The sequence below is a fragment of the Nerophis lumbriciformis genome, linkage group LG37 (assembly GCF_033978685.3).
Source record: "Nerophis lumbriciformis linkage group LG37, RoL_Nlum_v2.1, whole genome shotgun sequence".
Lineage (NCBI taxonomy): Eukaryota > Metazoa > Chordata > Actinopteri > Syngnathiformes > Syngnathidae > Nerophis > Nerophis lumbriciformis.
Window position 1 is genome coordinate 19,743,605 of NC_084584.2, and position 25,729 is coordinate 19,769,333.

Here is a 25,729-nt window from a genome sequence, read left to right on the forward strand (position 1 = left end):
TCTCCAAATGTATTTTAATCATATCATTTGTAACATTACATTTATGAATTGCTGCATGAAATATGTTCAACATAATTTCCAGGGTAACAACCTTTGGCTGTCTTTTTATTTTTTTGTTTGAAGCACCCTTTAGGACTTGCATGTCGTGTTTCTATCGAGGACGTCGTGGCCTTCGGATGCACCAGCATGCGTCTTTGTTCCCAAGGACCTCACCTGTGACCTTTCATATCATCACAGGTTAAGGGTCTCAGGGACAATCGAGCACGCACTTGTTCTCACTTGCTAAAAGGACAACAGTAAGTCCTGGAAAAGGCCGCCGTCGCTTGTTCCTGGCGCTGTCGCAGTCTGCGTCTTTGTCACCTGCAGCGCCTGCATTGGATGGCTGCAACAACAACAGGAAAAAAAGACAAGTTAGACTAAATAGACTAATTGCAATGTCATTGTCTTACAGCAGTCAAAGTAAAGCGCCCCCTGCTGGCAGACACTTCAAGTCAGCCATGCACAAAGGAACATGAACAAACGTCATGTATGAATTCAGATTTAGCATATGGTAAAACATACGGCCGTGTTGAGCGCAGCGATGGCGGGCGCACATGCTCGGCTCAAGCATGAAATATCTCGCGCAGCTGTGGCTCGGAGCCGCCGCAGACAACGCTGTCGACTTGGATTTCCTGCAGGCCTTGTGATCTCCCAGGATTATGCAATCACTCCCCCATGACAGGAGATGCTCAGCCTTGAAGTTTCTTCTTTTTTTTTTTCAAACATGATTTACTCTTCCCCAGACAAAATAAATGTCACACGAGCCTGCTGCCGCCAGATGCCACATGGAGGATGCGAGGCAGGGATGCATGTCGGAGATGTGCGCGGTGTGGCCAGGTGTGAGGAATAAAAAGTGCCGCCCGCACGCCGCTCCCTCTTTGTCTCTTTGGCCATATTTCTCTCCAGCCACACTTTTTACGAGCTCCTCTCGCACAAAGATAGAAGGAAGCTGCGGCTAAAATGCAGACAGAAAAAAAATCATAACGCGGCAGAAAAGAAGACGGCGGAATAGTCAATCGTTTGTATCGCTTTGCTCGCCGGCCCGTACGCGTCATTTGTCCACCGGCCGTTCCTCTCCCGTTTGTTCCTGTACGCTATCACACCTCTGCGGCCACAAGATAGACGCGCACATACGACATGACGACAAGCTATTGATCCGTTCTTCCCTCTGGGTGAGGCGAGCGGGTAAATTTAAAAAAAAGAAAGAAAAAAGGAATTAATCCAGTTGTAAGGAGAAAACAAGGTTAACTAAATCTATATACAGATATTCCGCCCGGTCTTCGCGCTGGCTACGCTATTTGCTTCTTAGTGTCTCCCCTCTTGCTCTGATTTGTACCCATTTGCCTCAGCCAAGTCACACTGATCGCTAATTCTCCCTGGCGAGTCCGAGCAGGCAAGGTAGACTACACTATTACACACTACTGCTTTGATTCCATTATCTGGTACCAACACCATGTCCCACCTCCTCCCCAGAGCAGCACACCATCTATGACCACCTCCTTTCATAAATTTGTGTCACCTACATGCAACACACACACACACACACACACACACACACACACACACACACACACACACACACACACACACACACACGCACGCGCACACACACACACACACACACACACAGATACTTATGCAAGCATGCAGCATCACCAGCTCTTTCTTCTTCTCTTGCCTCTCTGTCCCCCCCTCCCTCTGCTCTGTCTCGTTTTCATCCTCACCCCTCTCTCTCGCTCTCGCTTTCTCTCCCCCATCACACAACTCTCTCTCCCCTACTCCTAAGCCCTTCCGAATTTTTGCAGGCGTGACGTCCTGTCTCGCCCGTCTTGCAGTCTTGCCTTGACACAAAGGCGTGTGTCTTATCAACGTTGCTAGTGTGTGTGTGTGTGTGTGTGTGTGTGTGTGTGTGAAGGGTGATGATATTGATGGACAGCGAGTGAGGTGAGGTTGCTCTATGGGCAGGGAAGGTGATTAACCTGCACGACATCACTGCTAACTTCCCTAAAACTGTCCTCTAAGGGCACAATGCAAGTGATGCAAGAGGTGGCCCTTTGAAGTGACACCTAATCTTGGACTTTTCCCTAACAAAGCTAATCAATAGTCGGGGATTGTGCGTTTGCAAGCTGCCTTTCCTTTGTGTGCACATGAAGAGAGCAGCGCCCTGCACAAATTGCTGATATATGCTCTTTTCCCCTCCTCACTGGAGCGCTGCAACGCAATGCGGATACCCAGCGTCTGAGCCACTAGCCAGACACACGGGGGGGACAGAAAAAAGGGTGGGGGTGGGGCGTCGGCTGGAGGTGCAGGGAGGCGGCAAGCAAGTTCATCACACACACAGCGTAGTCTTGAGGACACAGTGAGCTCAACAACCTGTAAGGACGTTTAACAAAGCCTCACGAGATGTAGTCTTACACAGTGTCCAGTTACATAAATAGCACACCTTATCATGAAAACGATGTATAATTAATGTGTGCGTAGTTTACGACACATTAGACTGCACCAACAACTCAAACAGCACTGCAGAGGACACACTTATAGCACAGGAAAAGACAAGTTTCCCAGTTCGATATCTGCAGCACGTACACAATGTTAACCTGGCTTTGGTGGTATTATAATCGAATTCTGCAATGCCAACAGCACTCTCCCACCCTGTTGCGTTGAATGCAATTGTCGCTGTCCAACAAGAATTCTACGGCGGTTGCGTTGTCACGCAACAAATGACATTGTGGCTGTGTGAATGCGCACAAAGTTACAGCAGTATGCAGCTCAACTGGCTTCTGAATATGAGGCACAAATGACGCATCTACTTTGTTGTCTACGTGAGTTATGTGAAAGTGCGCTATGCCTAATAATATACATGAGGGTTGGGAGATTTATATTGCAGCCACCTGCAATAATAATATACAGTACATCACAATGTATTATGTGGCATATGAGCAATAATACAACTATTTCAAACCAAGGCTCCTAATTTGGCTACTGATGTGTGCGGTAACATATTGCATAATTTCCTGTTGTATTATTTCCTTCCTCAAAATTATTAATGTTATTAGTAATCTACTTGTTAATTTACTGTTAATCAATGTTCCCTCTAATTGTTCATGTGTCTGAGCAAACACAAAAACTCCCTGAGCATTCAGTGGAGCACATGTGAGCAACATCACACGTGGCAATACCAGCAGCACACATGTCTCAAACCAATCTTTTATAATAACACTTAAATGAGAGGAGTCATTTTCATGAGATTATTTTGTAATATTAGTGATTTGGCCCACTTGTAATGAAAATAAAATAAATCTTGTTTTTCATAAGCTATGGATTAGTATTGTACAATACAGTATGTCTGGGTGGGGGTCCTGCTTTGGAAATCATTTGTACCCCTTTCAGAGATCACATTTAGTTGCCCTTAAACATCCTCATGTTGCACAATGAAATGTAAGCATAGGATGAAGTGTGCATTCCTGTAACTTTCTCTAGTAACAGCATTCCATGATTAATATCAATAAATTAACATTAATAATAAATGACAGTAAAATAAGCACACGTATGACTGAGGAGTCATAGTGTAACTTTGTGTGGTGTTTGAGTTGTCCAACTTTATGTGTGGCCATAAACGCACCAGTGGCTTAGTGCTATGCGTGTTGGTGACAGATGACAAGTTGGTTTTGGCCTGGTTTGTACGGCAGAAAATGAGTAGTTTTTCGAAATAGAAGTTTTTTACTCATGTTTTTGATGTGATTATGGCCGAATATAAACAGTTTTGCTCAATAAAGTCCATCCATCCATTTTCTACCGCTTATTCCCTTTGGGGTCGCGGGGGGCGCTGGAGCCTATCTCAGCTACAATCGGGCGGAAGGCGGGGTACACCCTGGACAAGTCGCCACCTCATCGCAGGGCCTCGCCACCTCATCGCAGGGTCAATAAAGTGATCGATATAATTCCTGTCCTCGAAGCATCTCGATAGACGTTACAATAATTGAACGGTGTTGACGAACACCGTTAGGGCCGCTTGTTGTCACTGTCACTCAGAGTTGCATGGCAAAATTACACAGAATAAATGTGTTTATTTTGTTTAGAATTCAGATGGGTTTGATTTGGTGTGCGGCATATATTTGCTGTGCGCAGAGGACGCTTGCGCAGGCGCGCACCTTAGAGGGAACGTTGCTGTTAATATCTGGTTACTTTCTGCTGCAACATGGATCCATCAACCCTGTTCAAATGTAATAAGCACTTATTCTTCTGTTGTTTGGATACTTTACGTTAGTTTTGGGTGATAATACAACATTTCTAATTAAAGTTAAAGTACCACTGATAGTCATTCAATTTTTTCAGGATGATATAATTGATTAAAAAAAAATCACAACTTTAGTCCTGCAAAAACACAGGATGGCAGTGTAACACTATAGCATTGACCTTATACTGATACTATACATGGTATCGTTACTGTCGACATTTGTATCGATCCGCTTACCTTACAATGAAGACCTCTAGTTTAACGGTTAACTATGCTTTTTGTGTTCCCTTGATACAGTGAGTAGTATAGCAACTTGAGTTATTCCTTGTCCTCTACTACTCCAGTTATAACGATACCTGTAAAAAACACATTTTATCCATCCATCCATTTTCTACCGCTTATTCCCTTCGGGGTCGCGGGGGGGCTGGAGCCTATCTCAGCTACAATCGGGCGGAAGGCGGGGTACACCCTGGACAAGTCGCCACCTCATCGCAGGGCACACATTTTATTTGGAGGCAAAGTAGGGATTTAGAAGCTGCACTGTTGGCTGCGAGCGAGGACGTTGCATTGCGCTGAGGGCGCTTCCGTTTATTGCGCTGAGGGCGCTTTCGTTTGCTTGTCACTGTCAGATTTACAGAACATAGCGAGAATGTGTCTTCAAAAAATGAATTTCAATCACGATATAACCCTTGTATTAAAAGCTCTATCGTCAACCAAATTATTATTATTTATATTGTATATTATGCAACCCTGCTTGTAACTCCAGCCGTTTTAATACTTTTGCTTGCCATCACAATTCAGCCTCAAACATGTGGCTTGCTTGCGTCAGATATATTTGTAAATTACGTCTCTCAAAATTAACAAGTTAACTCAAGAGATAAATCACCAAAAATGATCGCTATAGTCATGTACACACTTAGATTAATCATGCAATTTCTTTTGACTGTACAAGCTAGAGATGCGCGGATAGGCAAATATTTAATCCGCAACCGCATCAGAAAGTCGTCAACCATCCGCCATCCACCCGATGTAACGTTTGATCAGAACTGCACCCGCCCGCCATCCGCCCGGTATATCTAATATAGACGATGCAAGGCATTAGTGAGGCACCTGCCAACTACTCCGGTTTTCCCGTAATTCGTACGGTTTTCATCAACCTATTCCGGGTGACGGGTGCAGTGATAAAAAATACGGTTTTTCATTAATAAAAAAAAAAAAAAGGGTGAAAACTACGCGAATTGCACCTTGTGCAGACAAGATTTTTCGATCGGACACGGAGGAATTAGCGATGTAAAAGACCACTTTGGGACAAAAAAACACAAGTCTAATGCCGTTGCTAGCGATACAAGTGGAAAACTTTCAACGTTTTTCGTCGCCCAAACAGATTCTTTGGATGTGATAAATGCCGAAGTTTTATTTACGGAGGCAATAATTGAGCATGGACTTCCAATCGCACTGGCTGATCACATGGGACAGTTAAATGTTTGTAATGCAACCTTTAAAAATCATTACGCGGTGATCGCGGTCCCAAAAATAAACTTTTCTTGCATGATAATGTCCAGAAAAATTCGCTTTATATTACTATAGAGTCCTTTTAACGAATGAGTTTGATGGTTTATCACAAACCTTAAATGAAAGAAGTCCTTTGTTCTCCTGCACCGCATGCGCTTTGGCCTTGCTTCGTGTTTGGTGCGCAATCCTGTCGGCTGTATTTCACAGCACGACATACTGTTAAAAGTGTTTATACTATTTATGCTTTCAAGTCCAAGTTGAAGAAATCTTGTTAAATGTTGACAGCATAACTACCAAAATACAGAAGTATGTCCTTAATATTTTTGCAGTGCTATTTCTGTTGAAAAGTTCAAATGATTACATTAGAGATGTGATGTGCCACTTTTCAAGTGTCTGGTGGCTTCGATTAATTTTCATTAATTTTTCATATTTTGAATTCTTTTGAAAGGTTTACAAAAAAACTACATTTGAATTGTAATTCCATGCTATTGACAGGACTATTAATTTTAATGAAGTTAGCTTACCATGTTTACAGTATGATAATTGTGATAGAAATGTGAATTTTAGGCACAGAATATTTTTTACAATTGAACAAGGCAGTAGATTATACAAGCTTGGACAGAAAGTTAATAATGACACCAATTTTTTTTTAATGGAATTGTTTAGTACTGTTTTACCATTTGTTTACTGTAAAAAGTGTTTATACTGTTTATACTTTCAATTAACAAATTGAAGTCTTGTGAAAGGTTGACAGGATAACTGGCATTAACTGTCAAAATAATTTCAAACTATTGAAGTTATCTTACAGAATAAACATGTCAATCAACCCATATGATTTTTGCTGTAATATTTTTGTTTTGAAAAGTCACTGTGACTGATAGAAAAGTGATGGTTTTAGCAACATTTTAACCTGTCTGAATGCTAATAATCATTTTGCGTCGGGGGGCGAAGCCCTGAACCCTCCACCAGGACTTTGTCCTGGACCTACCGGGGCCTGCGGCCCTTGGACCCTGGCTACTAGGTTTTTCTGATTTCAAAAGTTGGCAGGTATGGTGAGGTTATAAAGCTTTTGCCTGTTAAAGAAAGGAGACTGATCCAATGCAGCACAGACTTTCGCGTGCCACGCTGTCACGACCCAGACGCACACCAGTGCGCAATCATATGGGAGCCGCGCTGAGCGCACCTCCAAGCGCGTCTCGCTGCCGGCGACGGCCAGGTATGGGCCCACGCTCCAGCGCCATCCATTTTCAGGGCTAGTTGATTCGGCAGGTGGGTTGTTACACACTCCTTAGCGGGTTCCGACTTCCATGGCCACCGTCCTGCTCTCTATATAAACCAGGGTGAGCCCCACCCCTTTCGTGAGCGCACTGCGCGCGGAGTGACCCCTGTTACGCGCCCCTGGCAACAGGGGTGGCGGGCAGGTAAGCTGCGCGGGCGGAGCGCGCGGAGTGACCCATGTTACGAGCCCCCGGCCACGGGGGTGGCGGGCAGGTAAGCTGCTTACCTGCTGCGCGTGACGCCGGCCGCGGCGAAGGCGGACGAGGCGGGGTGTCGGTGCGGTGGGCGCGGTAGTGACCCTGGACGTGCGTCGGGCCCTTCTCGCGGATCGCCTCAGCTACGGCTCCCGGTGGGGCCCTCTCGGGGGAAGGGGCCTCGGTCCCGGACCCCGGCGAGGCGTCCCTTCTCCGCTCCGTAAAAGTGTCCATCTCTTTTCTTTTTTTTTCTTCTGTTGTGGCATATGCAGCAGGTGCCTGCTCGTTTTTCGTATGTGGGTAACAACATTTAACTATGTATATATATTTCCGAATTGGTTTAACTGCCACCCGCAAAAAAAAAAAAAAAGAAAAAAAAAAAAAAAAATCTAATTAATCCGCACGACCCGACCCGCGCGCGGATAAAATCTTATTTTTTAAAATTTCATCCGCCTGATCCGCGGATAATCCGCGGACTCCGCGGTTGTGCCCGCAAACCGCGCATCTCTAGTACAAGCTCTTTTACCTTAACCGCTGTACGGTCAGAGAGCCGATCAATGCATACATCAGTACAAAGAACGACTAGGGTGCTCACTGGAAATTTTCACTCCAAAATGCACCTTGACAGATTTGAGATTAAACTGTGACCAAGTTTTGAGAATATAAATAACTCACACTCAAATAAAATATTTTGAGAAATGTTTCTGTACAACATTGACTATAAAATTAATATTTGTGTCCAAAATTTGGCCGTTTTTGAAATTAATCTTAATTTATGCACACCAGTAACAATCTATGATTATTCAAGATTAATCCAAATTCAAGTGTGATTAATCTGAATTTAAAAAATAATTTCACAGCACTAGTGTAAATATATCAGCGAATATTTGTAAGATTATTTCAGATCACATCTCTATCGTCGGCAAAATGTATATCATTCATATATCGTCTATATTGGGGCGGTATGGCGTATTGGGTAGAGCGGCCGTGCCAGAAACCTGAGGGTTTCAGGTTCGCTCCCCGCCTCTTGACATCCAAATCGCTGCCGTTGTGTCCTTGGGCAGGACACTTCACCCTTGCCCCCGGTGCCGTTCACACTGGTGAATGAATGACGAATGAATGATAGGTGGTGGTCGGAGGGGCCGTAGGCGCAAACTGGCAGCCTCGCTTCTGTCAGTCTAACCCAGGGCAGCTGTGGCTACAAATGTAGCTTACCGCCACCAGGTGTGAATGAATAATGGAATCCCACTTTTCTGTGAGTGCTTTGAGTATCTAATAATAAAAAAGCGTGATATAAAATCTAATCCATTATTTTTATTTATATTGTGCAACCCTACTTTGTATCCTACTGAAAACCAGCGTCATCTGCAGTGGACATTTTTTTGTTTGTGGTCTTTTGTCAGAGTTAGAAATTAAAATGAAAATAGCTCCAGGTCCACAAATGTCCACAGCAGAAGACACTGACTCCCAGGAGGTGATATATTGATTATGTGGAAAATCACAAATAATGTATAGATATTTTTCATAGTAATTTTTGTATCGGATCATCGGTTTCTTTGTTATGACTGCCTGTGAGTGGCTTTTCCTAAACATGTTCTGTCATTTCATATATTGCTCTCGACGTTATACTTACCGCCTAGAAAGGAATGCAAGGCGAAGGGAGTGGCTGAATGAAGACTTGGCGACCCCGCAGGGAAAGCTAGAAGGTTGTACAGTTATCTCCAGGCTGTTTATGATGCGAAACCATACAACCAACTACCTCACGCTGCAGAGCGCCTCTCATCTCTTCTTCTTTGTCCGGACACACCTGGTCACTATTCTACACAATACATCATCAGGTGATCCCATCATAATTCATAAAAAAAAAAAAAATTATACAAGGGAATAAAAGCTAAAAAGAAAACTTCTATTGGTTTGTAGACATGTCTCCCTCTTGTGGGTGTGTGGAGAACTTGAGAATGCACTCCCCTCCCACCTCCCACCTGAAGGCAAGGCAAGACCTGCTTCTATCGGAACACAAAGACGAGCACTTAACCTGCAGTTGCTCACTGTAGGCGTCTGCCTGACCTACTTCTACGAAGGGGAGCTGGAATCTTCCACGTCCTCAAAAGGCTAGATTCAGCACTACTGGGTGAGCGCTTCATTGTCATTCAATGGTTCAAGTCCAACACAACCTCCCTGCACTCCCACTCGCTCCGGCTTAACAAGCCACTTGCTTGAGTCCTGTTGTAGTTTTGAGCAGAGACGAGATGCTTCTGCTTGAGGGAACATAACCAAGTTGCGGTTTGGATCATTTATGACTATGATCATTATTTTCATGTACAAAACAAAGACAGCCTTTGAATTAAGTGAAGGTTAACTTCATTCTACACCTGTGACTTTCCGTGGTCCAAACGGTGGTTAACTGCTTTTTACACTTGTATGATCATTACAAATTCACATGTGCCTAAAATGTATTTCATTTTACATTTGTGAGAACATTAGGAATGTTTAAAAAAAATTAGATCCACCACAATCGTTAAGAATGTGAAAATCTTAATAAAGCTTTAACGATGGCGACAGAATACACTTTCTCAAACAGATTTTACCTTGTCGGGGTCTGCAGAGCAATGGAGCAACACGGTGGAGTCAACGCCCCACTTTTTCCTCTCCACAAACGACGGGACACGCCCACACAGTCGACGTCTAGCCAGGGCGATCGCTGGCAAAAGCGGCAAATGTGCCGTTGTTAGCAGTCAATGGCTGTGTTTTGACACCCCTACGGTGTTCGCCTGGAGGAGTCATTGATTGCAGGATCACTGCTGCACAGTCGAGTTAGCGGGGGCCTCCTATTCAGCGTGGTCAATGCACCAAAAATACAAGTCTCACAAGGCTTCTCTATTCATTATAACTGGAGACAAACAAGACAGGGAGCGCCGCGTCCCTGACGCCACCATTGTGCTAAAGGCTTCACATTGGAGCATTATTAAATGAAAGTAGGTGTTAAGTGTAGCAGCTGCATATGCTTGACAGAGACTAGTTGTTTCTTCTTTTATTGGAGCGCTTCCAAACGCAAAACCCATTCACCTCACCTCTCTGCACTGCCCTATGCCACGTTATCAGCCCACCCTCCTCCTACCCTTCATTTTCTTTCCTTGGTCCTCCTCTCACCTCTCTGAGTAGCTCTCATTTGTTGTTCATGCCCTCAATTTTTTTTTACAACTTTATCTCTTTCACTTTCTCTCTGTTCATAACACCAGAGTATTCCTCCTTCAATCCACCCCTGCCCTATCTAAAACGTTTCCTTTCCTTTCCCCCCGCCTCCTTCACCCGCACCTACCCAACGCACACCCACGTCTCATTCAAAGTCAGATCACGCTTGAATGCGGCATGGTTGTGCCAATGCCAGCCAGCTCTTTGCCAGTGTGGCTGCAATAGGTGGAAAGTCTGGTGGGAAGCCCCTGCCCGAGAGGCCGGGGTGGTGGGTGCCTGCTGCTGTCGGGTCATGAGAAGCTGGGTAAGGAGGATTGTGCTTAAGCCACTTTGCGTTTAACCACGGAGCGAAGCAAAACAGTTCACTTAACAACAACTTAGGTGTGTGTCTAAAACACATTAAGGAAGTAAAACTGAAAAAGAAACATCTCAAAAAAGAAAAAGTGAAAATGATTGTAAGGTAACCCCCCACCCACGGATATAATTTGCTTGTGAAAAGAAAGCAAAAGGAAAACTACAAGAAAAAAGCAATACAAATATACAGTATTACAACTTTACCTTTTAAGCTTTGCTGCTAAAAAGTTACTACAGTATTTTAAAATGAAGAATGTATTCTATTCAATTACTACTTTTTGCTCAAGTCTAGTATATTCAATTTAATCCAGGTAAAATTACTACTTTTTTAATCAATATTACCAAAATAATTCTGATAAAATTACTACTTTTTAAATCCAAACTTACAATTTAATAGTGGTAAAAATGCAAAATTACAATTTAACAGTGGTGAAACTACTACTTTTTTTTACCTAGTATTACAACTTAATTCTGGTAAAATTACTACTGCTTTACTGAAAATTACAAAATAATTCCGGTAAAATTACTACTTTCCTTTTTTTTTCATACCTAATATTACAACTTCATTCTTGTACAATTACTACTTTTTTACCCAATTTTACAATTGATTCTGGTAAAATGATTACGTTTTTAAACCAGATTCTGGTCAAATAATTTTTTTTTACCCAAAATTATATATGTATTCTGGTCAAATTACTACTTTTTTAACCCAATATTGCTGCAATTTAATTCTGGTGAAATTACTACTTTTTTCATTTAGAATTTACCTCTCTTTAATTTTAGCATATTTTGGTAGAAGTAGGAGATTATTTTGTCAAATTACTAATTCTACCCTAATATTAAAACTTTATTTTGGTAAAATTGGGACATTATATTATAAAAAATTTAAATTTATTTTAGAAATGTTATGAAATATTCTAATAAAGGACTACATTTTATGTGAAGTAAACTTTCATAGCATCACAATTCAATTCTTGATGAACACTACTTTTTTGTTAAATTGAAACTATTCTTTTGATAAAACGACACATTTTTGGGGAAAAATGACTTTTTGGTTGTACGACATTATTCCAGTAATATTTTGATGCTATTCTCATTTAATTACCGTATATATATATTTTTTTTCTTTTAATACTCCTATAATTTCCCTTCCAGCGTTCTACATCTAAAATTTGAAAGTCCATTTAATAATTTTATATTGAGTTAAACAAAAACGCCCTGCATGCTTTGCTTGCTTCCTCCAACACTCAATAGAAACCTGCGATGTTGATGCATTTTTTATGAGATGCGTAAAAACTAAAATATTTTGGAATTGCGCCGTTCATTTTTGTTTTTTTGGTCGAGAAAACATCTCCTCGTATCGTATTTGCAAAGGCAGAAAACATTACCATGGGAACGTACCACGAGGCGAACTCAATGACTTGGCATGATGCCCGGTGGTTGCTAGAGCACTGTTGTCAATAGATACTGGGTTGTGCGTGCGCACATGTCCTGTGTGAAAAAGCTTGATGGTGTATATTTGTGATGCACACAGCAGGTCCGAGCTGTGCATTATAATGTTCTTTCACTCAATGCAAAGGCTTTTATATAAGCTCAATGGACCATTATTCAACAAAGACTTTTTTTGAAAAGTAGGTGACAAATGATGACATGCACCTTTTGTTGGATAGTAAATACATATATTTTATGTTGGTAGTGCATCGGTTTGTCAATAGGAAATCCGAGTGGCTACAGTTATGTCCACTTTGTGATTTGTTTAGCAACACAAGCATAATTAGCCTTCACTTTAGTAATCACTCTACTAAATGCAGTCCATTTAGTAAAACTCACAAGGAGAATAAATACAAAAGAGTCTTGATTCTGTCTATTTAATCGCTCCAATCTTGCCCTCCTTTTTGCCCTCTCTGCTTGGGCTTTCATTTGAGTCGTATTCAAAGAGTGTGCATCAATGGGAATAAAACAAATTTTGCCAAAGCAAATTACCTTACAAGCAGTGTCTGACTTTGAGGATTTTCCCAGGGTTCGTCTCACTGGGGGATCTTCTCCTCTCGTTGACCACTGCATTCCTGAAATCAGCAGAGCATCGCGCACATTATTAGCATAGCGCAGGACAGAAAGAGCAACAATAACAAAGACATTGAACCATGACATTGTAAATAAATCAAGACCCCCGCCTCCGCCCTCGGAAACAACACAATCTCGGCTTTAATCTCGCTTCGGTCTCCTTGTACCATTCGAATAACCATAAAAGTAAAGCGCGACGTACATAATTAAATTAGAACGGACAATCCCCGATTAGCACAAAAGGAATGAATAGAAAGTCAGACGCTTGCGACATAAGAAACATATTGAGAAGGGATTAACAAAGTAGGAGATAATGGAGAGAAAGAACACTGCTATCAACAAAGCACGCATGGAAGCTGGAAGGGGGGTTAGAAATACATGTAGACGAGAGACACTTAAGGACAATGCAAAATCATATATTCATATTGCAGGCACAATAATACCAGTATTGTGTCAGTGTACACAAGTACATACATTAGAAGTAATCCAACTGGGAAGGAAGTGTCTTTGTCTCTGCATCCTTTGAGCTTAAAAGTCGACAGAGCCCGTTGCCTCGTGAAACAAGGTCAGAGGGCAAGACAAACAGTTTATCGTCATGGCAATGCACAGGAAATGGTTGCTTAACCTGTTGCAGTTGACGGAATGTCAAGATGCGAGGGCAGTCTGACAACCTTGAGCGTCATCGCACAATGCCAGCAACGATCAATAATGTATCAGGAACCCTGAGCACGGTGAAAAACCTTTACTGCCTAGGCTCACACGTGCAATAAAACACACATATACTGCTAAACTGAGAAGCTTGAATGGCTGCCGCATCAATGCTCCTAATGAGCAAACATGTGAAATGGACTGCGGCTGCGATTGTCGCCTTGCCGGTGACTGTGTTTTCATCTCACTCCTGAGGTGTTGGATCAATACGCAAACCCTTTGAATGTCATTAGTTTGTCTCGCGGCTGAGCTGAACGCCGTCTGCTGTGCAACCCCCATGCATACCAACCTAGCTGTTAGTCCTGGTGCGCAAACGTGTGATTTTCGGCAATGCTCACCATACATGTGCTGTCCAATGAGGTCTGCGCGTGCATTTGTGTGCCCTTGTGCTTGTCCATTGCAGCAAAGGGTGGAGTGGAGGATCAATAGGAAACAAATTAATTCGGATCAATATGAAGCCGGTGAGAGAGAGAGGAGGAGAGATTGCAAGTAAGCGGTGTGATGCTTGTGATGTGTTCGCACTACACACTTGGCAAGGACTAACGTTTCTGTTTTTCATGCATATTTCGACAATAATCTCCACTATTTGTTTATTCTCAGTGCGATGAAGGTCACATATGCAAATAAACAGGCGTCTCACTAGGGCGACATCTGCTACTGTCAAGAGCGAACTTTTACCCTTTTTATTTCAACGCTGTTCATGAATAACACAACTGTTTCACCCCAAGCGTGTCGCGAGGCAGGGGATTTAATGCTGAACTTTAACTCCCCGTTGGGTTGAACTTGACATTTACAAGTAAACCTGAAACGGCTTTGTACGTTCTTATTGTTTAGCCGCAAGGGAAACAATCTTTAGCAGCGTTTCAGGCTTATTCGTGTTCAACACTGGATTATATGATGGCCAATTCAGCTCAGCATTTGACTATTGTAGCTGTCAAACGTCAGCTAGTGAAAGTCGCCTTTATTGACATTGATTGGGTCTGTTGACTGCATGAAGTGTGGATTTCCTACCAATGCTAAAATTATATCAGATTCTTAAGCCCATCAACGGGACTGCTCAGCTTTGCGGATCTTCTCATCCCTCGGCCGAGAGATCAAAGCGTCAAGGGCCATCTGGGAGTCGGAAGTGAATGAGACTTTGAAGTGATGGCGGCGAAAAACAAACACGAGACCGTTGAGTGCTTGTAAACCTGCACTTGCTTCTGATTCTCCGCTCAAGGTTCTTCTGCCTTTTTGCTGACAAATGCCTCGTTTAGCTTTGAGTGCAGAGTATGTGATACCTGGGAGAAATTATGCTTGAAGTGTAATTGCAGGGGGTGGCCTTGTAATAGACGCTTTGGACGTTCCAAGTCTTATATCTGAAGAGCATCAGATTAAATCTTACCTCCACATATTTATACTTCACCTTGCCAAGCATTACATAAGTGTTTCGTTTTATTTATACGCCTTCATGATCAGCACAAGACAGGAAATGTGGGAAATATCCTTATGATGCCCGATTTCTATTGAAGATGAAATGCATGGACCACTTTGTACCTCAAATGGCACTTAATAACACCCCAGAGCTTTCCTGGTTGGATGCGGCACAATGATAGGGGGTGCGTGAGCTGGGAAAAAAAATATTAACACTTAGAGGTGCAGGGGGCTTCTTTTTTTTTTTTTACTTTGGCATTTAATGTGCCAAAAGAGGGGCACTGCAAGAAAAAAGTTTGAGACCCACGAGACCGGCCTATCAATCAGTTCTCAGCATGGAAAATAACCTCTCAAGCGGCGAGTTCAGCGGTCCTTCCACTAGATCAGTGCCGCTTATTTGCTCTCCCTTGTTGAACTCACACAATAATTTTCACCTTTGCCAATTTCACACTGCGAGTAAAGTTGAGAAGACGGTGGCCATGGATACAAAAGAGAGGTAGAGAGAGGGAGGCTGTAGGCAAGACATGGATGCTGCAGACAAAAATGAGAGAAATCCAAAAGGAGGCTGCAGCGATGACTATTAATTCATCAGAGGTGTTTACAGGAAAATATGAATCAACAACCTAGCTTGAAAGAGGCAATAAATATGAAATTTTAGAGTGTATTTCTGACAAAGGAAGGGGGAGAAAACCTCAGGCAGTGATTTACAATCATACATGTCTCTCTTCCTTCCTGCCTCTCTCGCTTGTCTCGCTGTCCCTGTGAGCTGCTATTCTGAGAGTCCCATCGTCGCATCACCCGGGCCCTTAACACGCTTTGGCATGTGTAAGCCACGGGTGATGGTGTGCACGTCCTCCAGACAGGTCACGGGAAGCAGCCCTAGCCGGCGCAATGTTGTCTATGACATCACCGCAGCGTCTTGCGTCTCGCTCTGTCGGATCCTGCGATTGCATTCAATGGCGGGGAGCACAAACAAACACAGACCTGCCAAATATCAATGTAATTCTAGATTATATATGGCAAACATCCTGCATCGTGTATCACTGATGTTGTAGCAAATTACGACCATGTGTGAAATAAAACCATAAATTCTCAGCAGGTATGTTCCAGGTAAAAGTCACATGTTTGTGATTTGTAGCGTGACGCAGGCAACTAGAGAATCTGCAGCCTCCAGATGTGATTGATGATTTGCATGGGCCTTAAAGGGGAACTGCACTTTTTGGGGGGAATTTTGCCTATCATTCTCAGTCCTTATGTAAGACAATCACACATGTGGTTTTCTTTTTTATGCATTTTAGCTAGTAAATAAATGTGATCAAAAGTCTGCTTACAATGAAGCCCATGGGTGTCGCTGTATTCCGCGTATGAAGCGCTTAAAGAAACATCCAAACACCACCATCAACGTTTTATGTACACGCTGCAAGTAAATATGTAATGTAGTAACAGGCATATCAAAATATGTTATATTAACATATTTTGCACATTTTAAGCATACGGCGGCGCTTGAATTTAAATGCGTCACAACCTTTTCCTCTAACAAAATCACTGATTACTACTCACTGCAGACTTCGTGAGAGCCAACAAACATAATAAAACATCACTTACTTTACAATGTATGCTGTCACTGGGATGCCGACTGATAATCTTATCATATATTCCCATTTAGATAAAGAATTAATCATATTCCTTGCGAAGATAACAGGCGTCTTTTCGTGTCTTTCTCGCCATTTCCAGGTCTAAATCGGATGCCAAAGTTGACCAACTTGTCGGATAATGTCCTCATCCTTCTACTACTAAGGTGAGAGGCCACATTTATGATCCAAAATAAACTTTCACGTGCCCTGATGCAAGAAAGCAGCTTACCAGCAGATGATGTCAAAATAGCAGCACAAGCTAGTTAGCCCCCTGTGATCACGGCACCGCTATAAATAGTAAGTCTGTGTGAGGTCTATACTAACAATAACACTAATACATGGTTAATAATCAGGTCACAACATGTAGATGAAGTATTGTTGGTGCTTTTTGGATGGTTATTTAAAGTCCTCCATTGTAAGCAGACTTGTATTTACGTTTATTTACGAGTTAGAATACATTAAAAAATAGATCTGTCTTTTTGTCCCTCACAATGATTGTGAATAATAGGCAAAATTCCAAAAATGTGCAGTTCCCGTTTAAAATATGCAGGTGAACATTCCTGCAACCGTGTCAAATGATCACATCTGTCCATCGGTGTAAAAGAAACACCTAGTGAGGTGGTGGGGGTCTAGCTGCCCCTTGTGCTGTCAGGCAGAGAGGAAGTGTGGATCTACTATGTCCTTCACTTGGGAATACATATAGCTGATATGAAGTATGTATGAAGTCCATCCGCCTGTGTGTGGATACAGCACATCAATTATAAATGGCCAGCACAACCAGGCACCATATGCATGCTACCATGCTGCATTCATGACAAGTAGGGCATGTTTATATTTTTGCACAATTGCTTTATGCCGACTTAATGCAACAGTAGAAAAAAGAGGAGTGACAGGTTGGAAAAAACAATATTTAAAGTATAAATACAACAAAAGGATGACTATTTGAAGAAGAGAAAAAACGGTGACATAAATGAGCAGCGTGAAGAACATGGGGCAAAGTAGGACAAGCGAAATAGACTGCGTGACTGAAAGACAGACAGATTAACTAACAGAGGCAGACAAAGAGCGAGCGTCAAGAACAAAGATGGTGGAAGGAAAGAGAGAGGGAGTGACATGGCACAGGATGGCAAAAAGAGAGGCGAAGGAGTCGGCAAGGGAGCAGCGAGACGCGGGTGGCGTCCTAAAATAGGTGGCAGACTCCCCGTCAGCGCGGTGACCTAGTCGCGCGGGGCTGAGGAATTCTCCCCGGACACATTCCTCTCAGATGTTAACCCATGACAAACCACCGCTGCTTACTGCGGAGCTTTGCAGAGCTTCTGTGAAAAAAAGTGGTCCCCAACCTTTTTGAGGACAATATCAAATTAAAAACACAGAACAAAACACACAAAATTATTTCTGAGTAAGAGAGAAGCTGGCAATATCTTGCTTTGACGGGGAGTCTGTCTCTACTGCCCCATTTGCTGCGGAGTCTTGTTTTGGTAACGGTCAGCACAGAAAAGGTAACGCTGTTTAATCCGAAATGACAGAACAACGAACTTCCCTTGGCTGGTAACACACAAGGGAAATGGCGTAGTAGCATGTATTGAAATCAAATCACATTTTAAGGGGCTGTTGTCAAAATTCGGGTTGAGTTTAGCTGCTTTTCATTATCCTCTCTGGCCTGGGACATTTTTTTGCAGCAGCCTCAGTAAAAACGCTTATAAACTTAGTTTGTGTCTTCACGTACTTGCTGGCTAACATTATTGAATGTATTTAAATCTAATTATTTAAAAAATTATACACATTATAATTATTACTGATGTAATTATTTACAAAAAAATAGGTTTCAGCTGAGTCTGAGTCTGTTTGGGGATCCCTGATCTATAAAATATCAGCACAGAAATGCAAGCTTCTGGTATCATGCAAAGGTATGCAGAAGCATGCATTGCTTGAATTTCAGAGCGGATGCTGCGCATTATTGTGAAAATCAAATAAATGATCTGCGGCATATTCCCAACATGCTTCCTGACATTGCAGCAAATCTCTGAGCAAATATCTTCACTGTAAGTCAAAGTACACAGTTCAAGCATCTGTGAATCAACAGCTTGTGTGCCTGGAGACAATGTGTGCGGTGTGTGTGTGGGATCCTGCAAAAACACATTGTGAAAATATCAGCACAAGAAGGGCTCTATTGTGTCGCTCGGGCAGAATGTGACTCTTTTTCCTCTGCGGCTGCTGCTTGGCCGAGGGCATGCGGGGTGACATCAGCACAAAGATGAAAATGTAATGTGAGGCATCGCCAAAGCTGCTTGCAATGCGAGACCACAGGCCGCCCTTTATAAACTTTTCAAATCCTGATAATGGGGACGTGACCAACGGATGACCCGTTGGCTAAGACGAGTCCCATATTTCCCTTTTTTTGGTTTGAAACAGGCGTGCTGGGGGACAAATGTCAGCTTGTCTGCTGGCGGCCTTCAGTGATAATAGCACACGTGTGCACTCACATATCTGCAAGTTTAATCGCGACAGAATGACTCAGGGAGGAGTAATTCAATTATTTCAATGGTGCATTGACGTTTCGATCCAACTGCTGAGTTCCATTAAGCAAAAACCAGGGTCAGTAAAGAACTCCATTCTGCACTAAACTTAACATTCAAGTCATTTCCAAAGAGCACAATTGGAAAGGAGTAAATTTAGATTGTATAGCTTTTTGCTCTTATGCCCTTTTTTGACGTCAAAGAGTCAAAATGAGGGGACGGCGTAGCTCGGTTCGTAGAGCGGCCGTGCCAGTAACTTGACCATCCTAGTCACGTCCATTGTGTCCTTGAGCAGGATAATTTCACCCTTGCTCCTGATGGGTCGTGGTTAGGGCCTTGCTTGGCAGCTCCCACCATCAGTGTGTGAATGTGTGTGTGAATGGGTGAATGTGGAAATAGTGCAAAGCGCATTGGGTACCTTGAAGGTAGAAAAGCGCTACACAAGTATAACCCATTTACCATGATAACCACAGAAGCAGAAATTTTACTTATTGCGATAAGAGTCGGGCAGTTCATTACAATATACAGGTAATTATTAGAAAAGTATATTATACTGGTATATCATTATTGCAGTCGTCACTTGTTCATCACTGTAAGTTGGTTACAGACATGATTAAGGCTGAAACGACGCGTCGACGTAGTCGACGTCATCGGTTACGTAAATACGTCGACGCCGTTTTTATGCGTCGACGCGTCGCATATTTACGTCACACTGCCGTCATGGCGGAGCGCAAAGCAGATGATGTGAGCGGTGCGAGCGAGGGAAAAAAAGCACGCCAAAAGTCGTCAAAAGTGTGGGAGTATTTCAATAAACGGCCTAATAATGATGTAGGGAGTAGTTCAATAAACGGCCTAATAATGTTGTAGCGGCGAACAGCTGTCTCGTCAGCTGACGCGCGAGCTCGCAACCGTGGCTGCTTAGCAACCAATAAAATTATATTTTATCTTAGAGCACATCCGCATCCCTATTCACCTAGGCAACCCCAGGAAATGTATATAATTCGGCATTATTTCGTCCAGTCGGCTTATAAAATCAGAGCCGATCAGTTTAAGTTCACGCGCAGGTATAACGCGGCGCGCTCCCGTCTCATCTGCTGGTGCGCGAGCCCAGTAATTAGACAGCTTTGTCAAATCAAGGAGTACAAAAGACGCCAGCGCAGAGTGGAAAAAGGTTTAGTTCATTACAGATAACACAGAGTTGTGCCAAAAGTATGTAAGATTTAATATTTCTCTTTGTGGGTGTGGCGCACCTGTTGCGCTGGTGAGATTGGGGGAGGGAGTTGTGTGCATGTAGCGTGCTTAGTCTGGAGGCTAAATACACACAGTGTGTTATGTAACTGTTGTTTAGTGTTGATATTCTTTGCTTAGTTTGATAAATGTTGGAGCAGTTTGCTTCATCAGGAGGGTGAAGTCGCTCAATTTAAATTGTTGGATTTAACTGTGTTGGATCATTGGCTGCTGGTGAGGGCATAGAAAAAGGGCCATTTTTCTACCAGTGGACAGCGTTTAAGATTGATTTAATTTAGCAGTTTCACTGCTAAATTAATAATATATTTATATTGAATATGGATTTTAAATATGTATCTAAATAGGTGGTTAATTGGTTAGGTATTTATGTATTTGCATATTGGGTTTTCTGTTGCATTTATCTATTCTGTTTCTGGGTTTAAATGTATTTTATATGTATCTTGGTGCATTTATGTTGAGACAATTTATTTAAAATCTGTTTTAACTTAAAGGGAAAAGATGTGTCCATTTTCTTGCACTTGTTTAATGGTTAAGAGTTTGATAGCCTAATTAATAATTGTAAATTATGGGATTGATAATTGATTGATTTTTTACAGCATGTTAATCTTGTGGTGTTTTGTCCTTAAAGGTTTTTCACCTACTAAAGAAGCTAAAGGCTACTAAAGGCTACTAAAGACAGCTAATGACAGCTAAAGAAACTAAAGTCTACTAACACTGCTAAAGACTGCTAAAAAGACTAAAGAAGAAAAAAGAAGCTGTTTCTTCGTTGGAAAAACTGTTGCAAACTAAAGGAAAATAAAAGGAAAAAGTAACTACGGTCTGGTCTTTTGAGTGAAATCCAGAAGCCACATTCAGCATTGGTACATCCCTTCAAGTGTGGGATAAGCACAGCGAAAAAAGCAAAACACTTGACAGTTGTTGTATACACACTGTGTCGAGCGGAAATGGCCTATCATAGCAGCACAACGGCTATGAACGAACATTTGAAAAGAAAACACCCGACAGCGTTCTTCCCATCACCATCAACTAGTCAATCGTCCGCGTGAGTGAGTATACGTTGTCATCATTACACAAAAACATGAATGTGTCATTTGTATCTGCGTTGTAAATTCATAAACTAAAACACTGTTTCGCTCTGAGAGGTGCGTTTGGCGTGCCTGTTCAGTGTTTACAAAGACGCGCTCCTCTTTAACGCTAACGTTAATTAGTTGTGCAAATACCTTTTACAACATTAACAGTTACATATACTATGTACAAACGAACAATTAACTTTCACTTTAATCATACTATCATTGTTGTGTTATTAAGCAAAATAAGCAATACTTTTACTTTTGTTGAAATGTTTACACTGTTACAGAATATTTCGTTTTGCACTTTTTTGTATTGGATGTTTATCTTTATTTTTGCACATTTTAAAGCAAAATAAGCAATACTTTTACTTTAGAAATGCTTATACTATTGCAGAATATTAAGATTTGCACTGGATGTTTACTTTTATATTTGCACATTAAAAAGCAAATAAGCTACTTTTAATTGTGTTAAATGTTAAAAGTTTTAAATGTTTACATTGTTACAGAATATTTTGTCTTGTTGTTGTCAATGTTGACTGAGTGGCCATCCTTTTTTTTTTTGTAAATAAAAGTCATGCCTTTTGACAAAACTGGTCTACATTTATTTTTTCATCTTCATTTTAAATAAAAAAATAATCGGTAAAAGGAAAAATAATCTATAGATTAATCGAAAAAATAATCTATAGATTAACCGATTAATCGAAAAAAATAATCTATAGATTAATCGATAGAAAAATAATCGTTAGCTGCAGCCTTAGACATGATAGCGATAAATGATTTTCTGCTAAGTAGGAATCATTTATTATAAAGAAAATATTTTAATAGCTACAGCATAAAAATCTGATTATGATTTTCTACAGTGTAAACAAATTGTTCAACATCATTGGACATGAAAAACACCCTTTAGTCACCTTTACACTCTTTTAATTCAATATAGTAATGCTAAATGAGGCTGAGCCAATCAGTGGCAACGATACTGACCAGCACGCTCTGACTGGTATTGTGGTCAATACTACAGTATTGATATTTTTAGTTTAGCCATTTTTATTCTTGAAAATGCTTAAATTAGGACGAAAAATTATTTAAATAAATTAAATTAAGTGGTAAAACGGCAATATTTAAAGCGCCATGTGGCGAGAGACGACTGGATACTTAATGTGTACTCTATAGGGACGGCGTGGCGCAGTGGCAGAGTGGCCGTGCGCGACCCGAGGGTCCCTGGTTCAATCCCCACCTAGTACCAACCTCGTCATGTACGTTGTGTCCTGAGCAAGACACTTCACCCTTGCTCCTGATGGGTGCTGGTAGCGCCTTGCATGGCAGCTCCCTCCATCAGTGTGTGAATGTGTGTGTGAATGGGTAAATGTGGAAGTAGTGTCAAAGCGCTTTGAGTACCTTGAAGGTAGAAAAGCGCTATACAAGTACAACCCATTTATCATTATAGCAGTGATTCTCAAACTGGTACTTGTACCACGACAAATAATCAATTAAATATTCAAACACAGTGTTACTGTTCAAACTGTGTGTAACGTTACAGTGGCCAAAAATATTAATAAAACATCTGCCTTGTTTTTAATTAATAGTTAGGCCTAATACGCTACTGTATTTTTATGTTGTTAATTATGGTGTTACTTGGAGAGCTATGTTTTATCTGAAGTGGTCCTTTGTGAAAAAAGTTTGAGAACCACTTCTTTATTATCATTTTCGCATAGTTTTGAAAAAATGAATAGGTACTATTTTGGAGAATATTTGAAAGATTGTGCTAAAAAATATATAGAAAAGTGTATTCTGTTCATTATAACAGATAACAAGTGCAGTCAATTGAATTGCCCTTACCTGATAAAAACCTTGTCTTAAATGTTCTTGTGCCAGAGGCCCAATCTGAAAAAAACAAACAAAAAAAACACTAAATGATAGCACCACTTGAAGTTATAACGCTACATCATACAAGAGCAACACAGTTTTTAGTTTGGGAAAGTGTTTAGTTCGACCCAAACTGTAGAAAGGATAAAGAACAACGATTTAGAAAGCTAATATGAAATATAAATGTTAAAAGCCTATTAGCAGATGCAAATACAGCATAACAGAAATAATGCTGCTGATGAGTAAATGAGCCAGATAGACAGATAAGAAGTGTAAGCAAATAAAGCCTTCCGAGGCCGGCAGATATCCCTCGAGACTGACACAACAAACAATTACTGAGGTGCTGTGGGGGAAAAGACTTAGACATTGAATTCGAACCTGGAATTATACAATAATATTTGGTAAAAAAGATAGAGAAAAATTAGTTCAGGCAGCATAAAAAAAAGTGTCAGGCAATGCACATGTGTGAAGTCTCCTTATGCAGCGGGGGCCTCTTTCCCTTTAAGGCCCAGGTATTCAAGAGTGTGCTGACCCTGCCACTGAGTTCATTCCATAAGCAGACCCATATAGCTTCTCCTCCAGAGCCCCCAGATCACGAGCCTGCTGCGCTGTGCTGCTGCTGCCGCCGCCTGAGTTATGTAAGATTACATAACAGCAGGTCTGTCTGTGTAATATTTCATAACCTGGGGGTGCCACAACACCGGCAATACCCACCAAATCCCCTCAGGAATGGACTCAGAGGTGCTAGGTCATTTTGGGAAAAAAAAAAGAAAAAAAAAGGTGCAAAACAAACACGGTCTCTGAGGGCAGTTATCTCGCTTTAAACCTTCGAGCGGCCATTTCCCAGACGTCGAAAGTCGGGTATCAAACCCGTTGGTTTTCTTGAGTGGCGGTCACAGAGGGGTCGAGGTCAGGACGCCATGAAACAAAAGCTATCCGCCTCACTTGGCTTATCACGGCATCCAGAAATGTCAGATCACCGAATACTAATCAAATCAAAATCACACAATGCGAATGAACTCGGCACACACTTTTACGGACAACATAATGAGGGAAGTAGGCCAGCAAGCGCAAGCTAACGGTCTTCAGTTTGGATCGTTTTTTTTGTTCTTCTAACTTTAACCGACCGCAATGTCCCCCAGTAATTTGAATCAGAGAGCTACAAAGAATGTCGGGAGCGAGCACATGTACAGTACATGTACAGGAGAGGGAGAAAAGGGAAAGGACAGATCAGGCTAAAACGAGGTGGTTGAAGCGGAAGGGGACAATAGCAGACAGGTTTTATCGACGCACACACAGCATTTTTAAACATCTTCATGCGACATGCCTTTAAATCAGACATTGCTCCACGTCAAAGCCTTTAAAAAACATAAAAACTTGACAAAACTGAAATACGAAAGTATACCGGCCTTACCTTATTGATTTTTGTCTTTAGTGCGGACAGATCGGCAATAAAACTGGCAAAAAAGAGGAGCATCATGGAAGGAGCAATGAAAAAAAAAAAAAAAGAGATGCTGCATCCTTTTCCCTCTTGTCCGTCCAAAGCTTAGCGGTCACGCGTCTACGCCAGCCTCCAGACGATGCACACAGATAGACGTACACACGCAAATGCGGACATGCACCTCGGGCCTCCATCTCCCCCCGCCCCCCTCCACCTCACCCATCTCCAAAAAAGTGGGCGCTCTCGGGGCCGATCTAACCCCGCTTCCCGTTCAAAGCCTTCTTGTAAATGTGAGCGGAGCTACTCCAAATTGGAGGAAGAGGAAGAAAAATAGAAGAAGCATGGGATGGATAACGGAGGGGGGATTTTTTTTTAAGACAAAAAAAGGAGTGTAAACGGAGGTTCTACTCACAGATGCATGAAGTGGTCACTACAGAAGAATGTCTTGATGATGGTGCTTTTTTTTTTTTACCCCTTTTCCCGCGATTTTGCAGATTCCTACTCAGTCGTCCCCTGCTGGTTGCCACCCCCCTGCGCCCCCACACACCCTCCTCGCTTTCTCTCCTCCCACCAATTTTTCCTCGCCAGTGCCGGTACTCTTGTCTGCAGGACCACGCTCTCCGTTTTACCCTTGTTAAAAAAAAAGCATGCACCCTAACAAGAAGGCAATCGTGCATCTATTTCAGGGGTGCCACACGTTAGCCCATCTCCGTACACAAGGTGGCATCGGAAGTAAAAAAAAAAAAAGAAGGAAAAAGAGCCCAGCCTGACGTGCTCGGTCTTCAGGGAAAGTGGATAGTAGGAACAGTGTGAAGGGGAAGGAGCGAAGGAGTCTTTGGTTTGTGTGTGTGTCGAGAGGTGGGAGGGGAGAGAAACAAGAGCCAGAAAGAAGAGAAAGAGAGAAATATCCAACAGGGAGGGATAGAGGAGGAGTGTGTCAGTGGAGGGAGGAGTAGGAAGAAGGGG

At 42.0% G+C, this 25,729-nt stretch overlaps 1 long non-coding RNA gene across 2 annotated transcripts; it reads right to left on the minus strand.

Annotated features, from left to right (window-relative positions):
- Window positions 1-261: 261 nt before the first annotated feature.
- On the minus strand, window positions 262-25,631 carry LOC140677605 (uncharacterized). 2 transcript variants are annotated; one of them, XR_012049376.1, is made up of 4 exons: window positions 25,176-25,631; window positions 23,296-23,340; window positions 12,790-12,872; window positions 262-382 (listed from the first exon to the last, which is right to left on the minus strand). It is a non-coding gene; the product is annotated as an uncharacterized lncRNA (long non-coding RNA). The 2 variants fall into 2 exon arrangements; XR_012049377.1 differs by having other exon boundaries at window positions 24,737-25,631.
- Window positions 25,632-25,729: the final 98 nt, after the last annotated feature.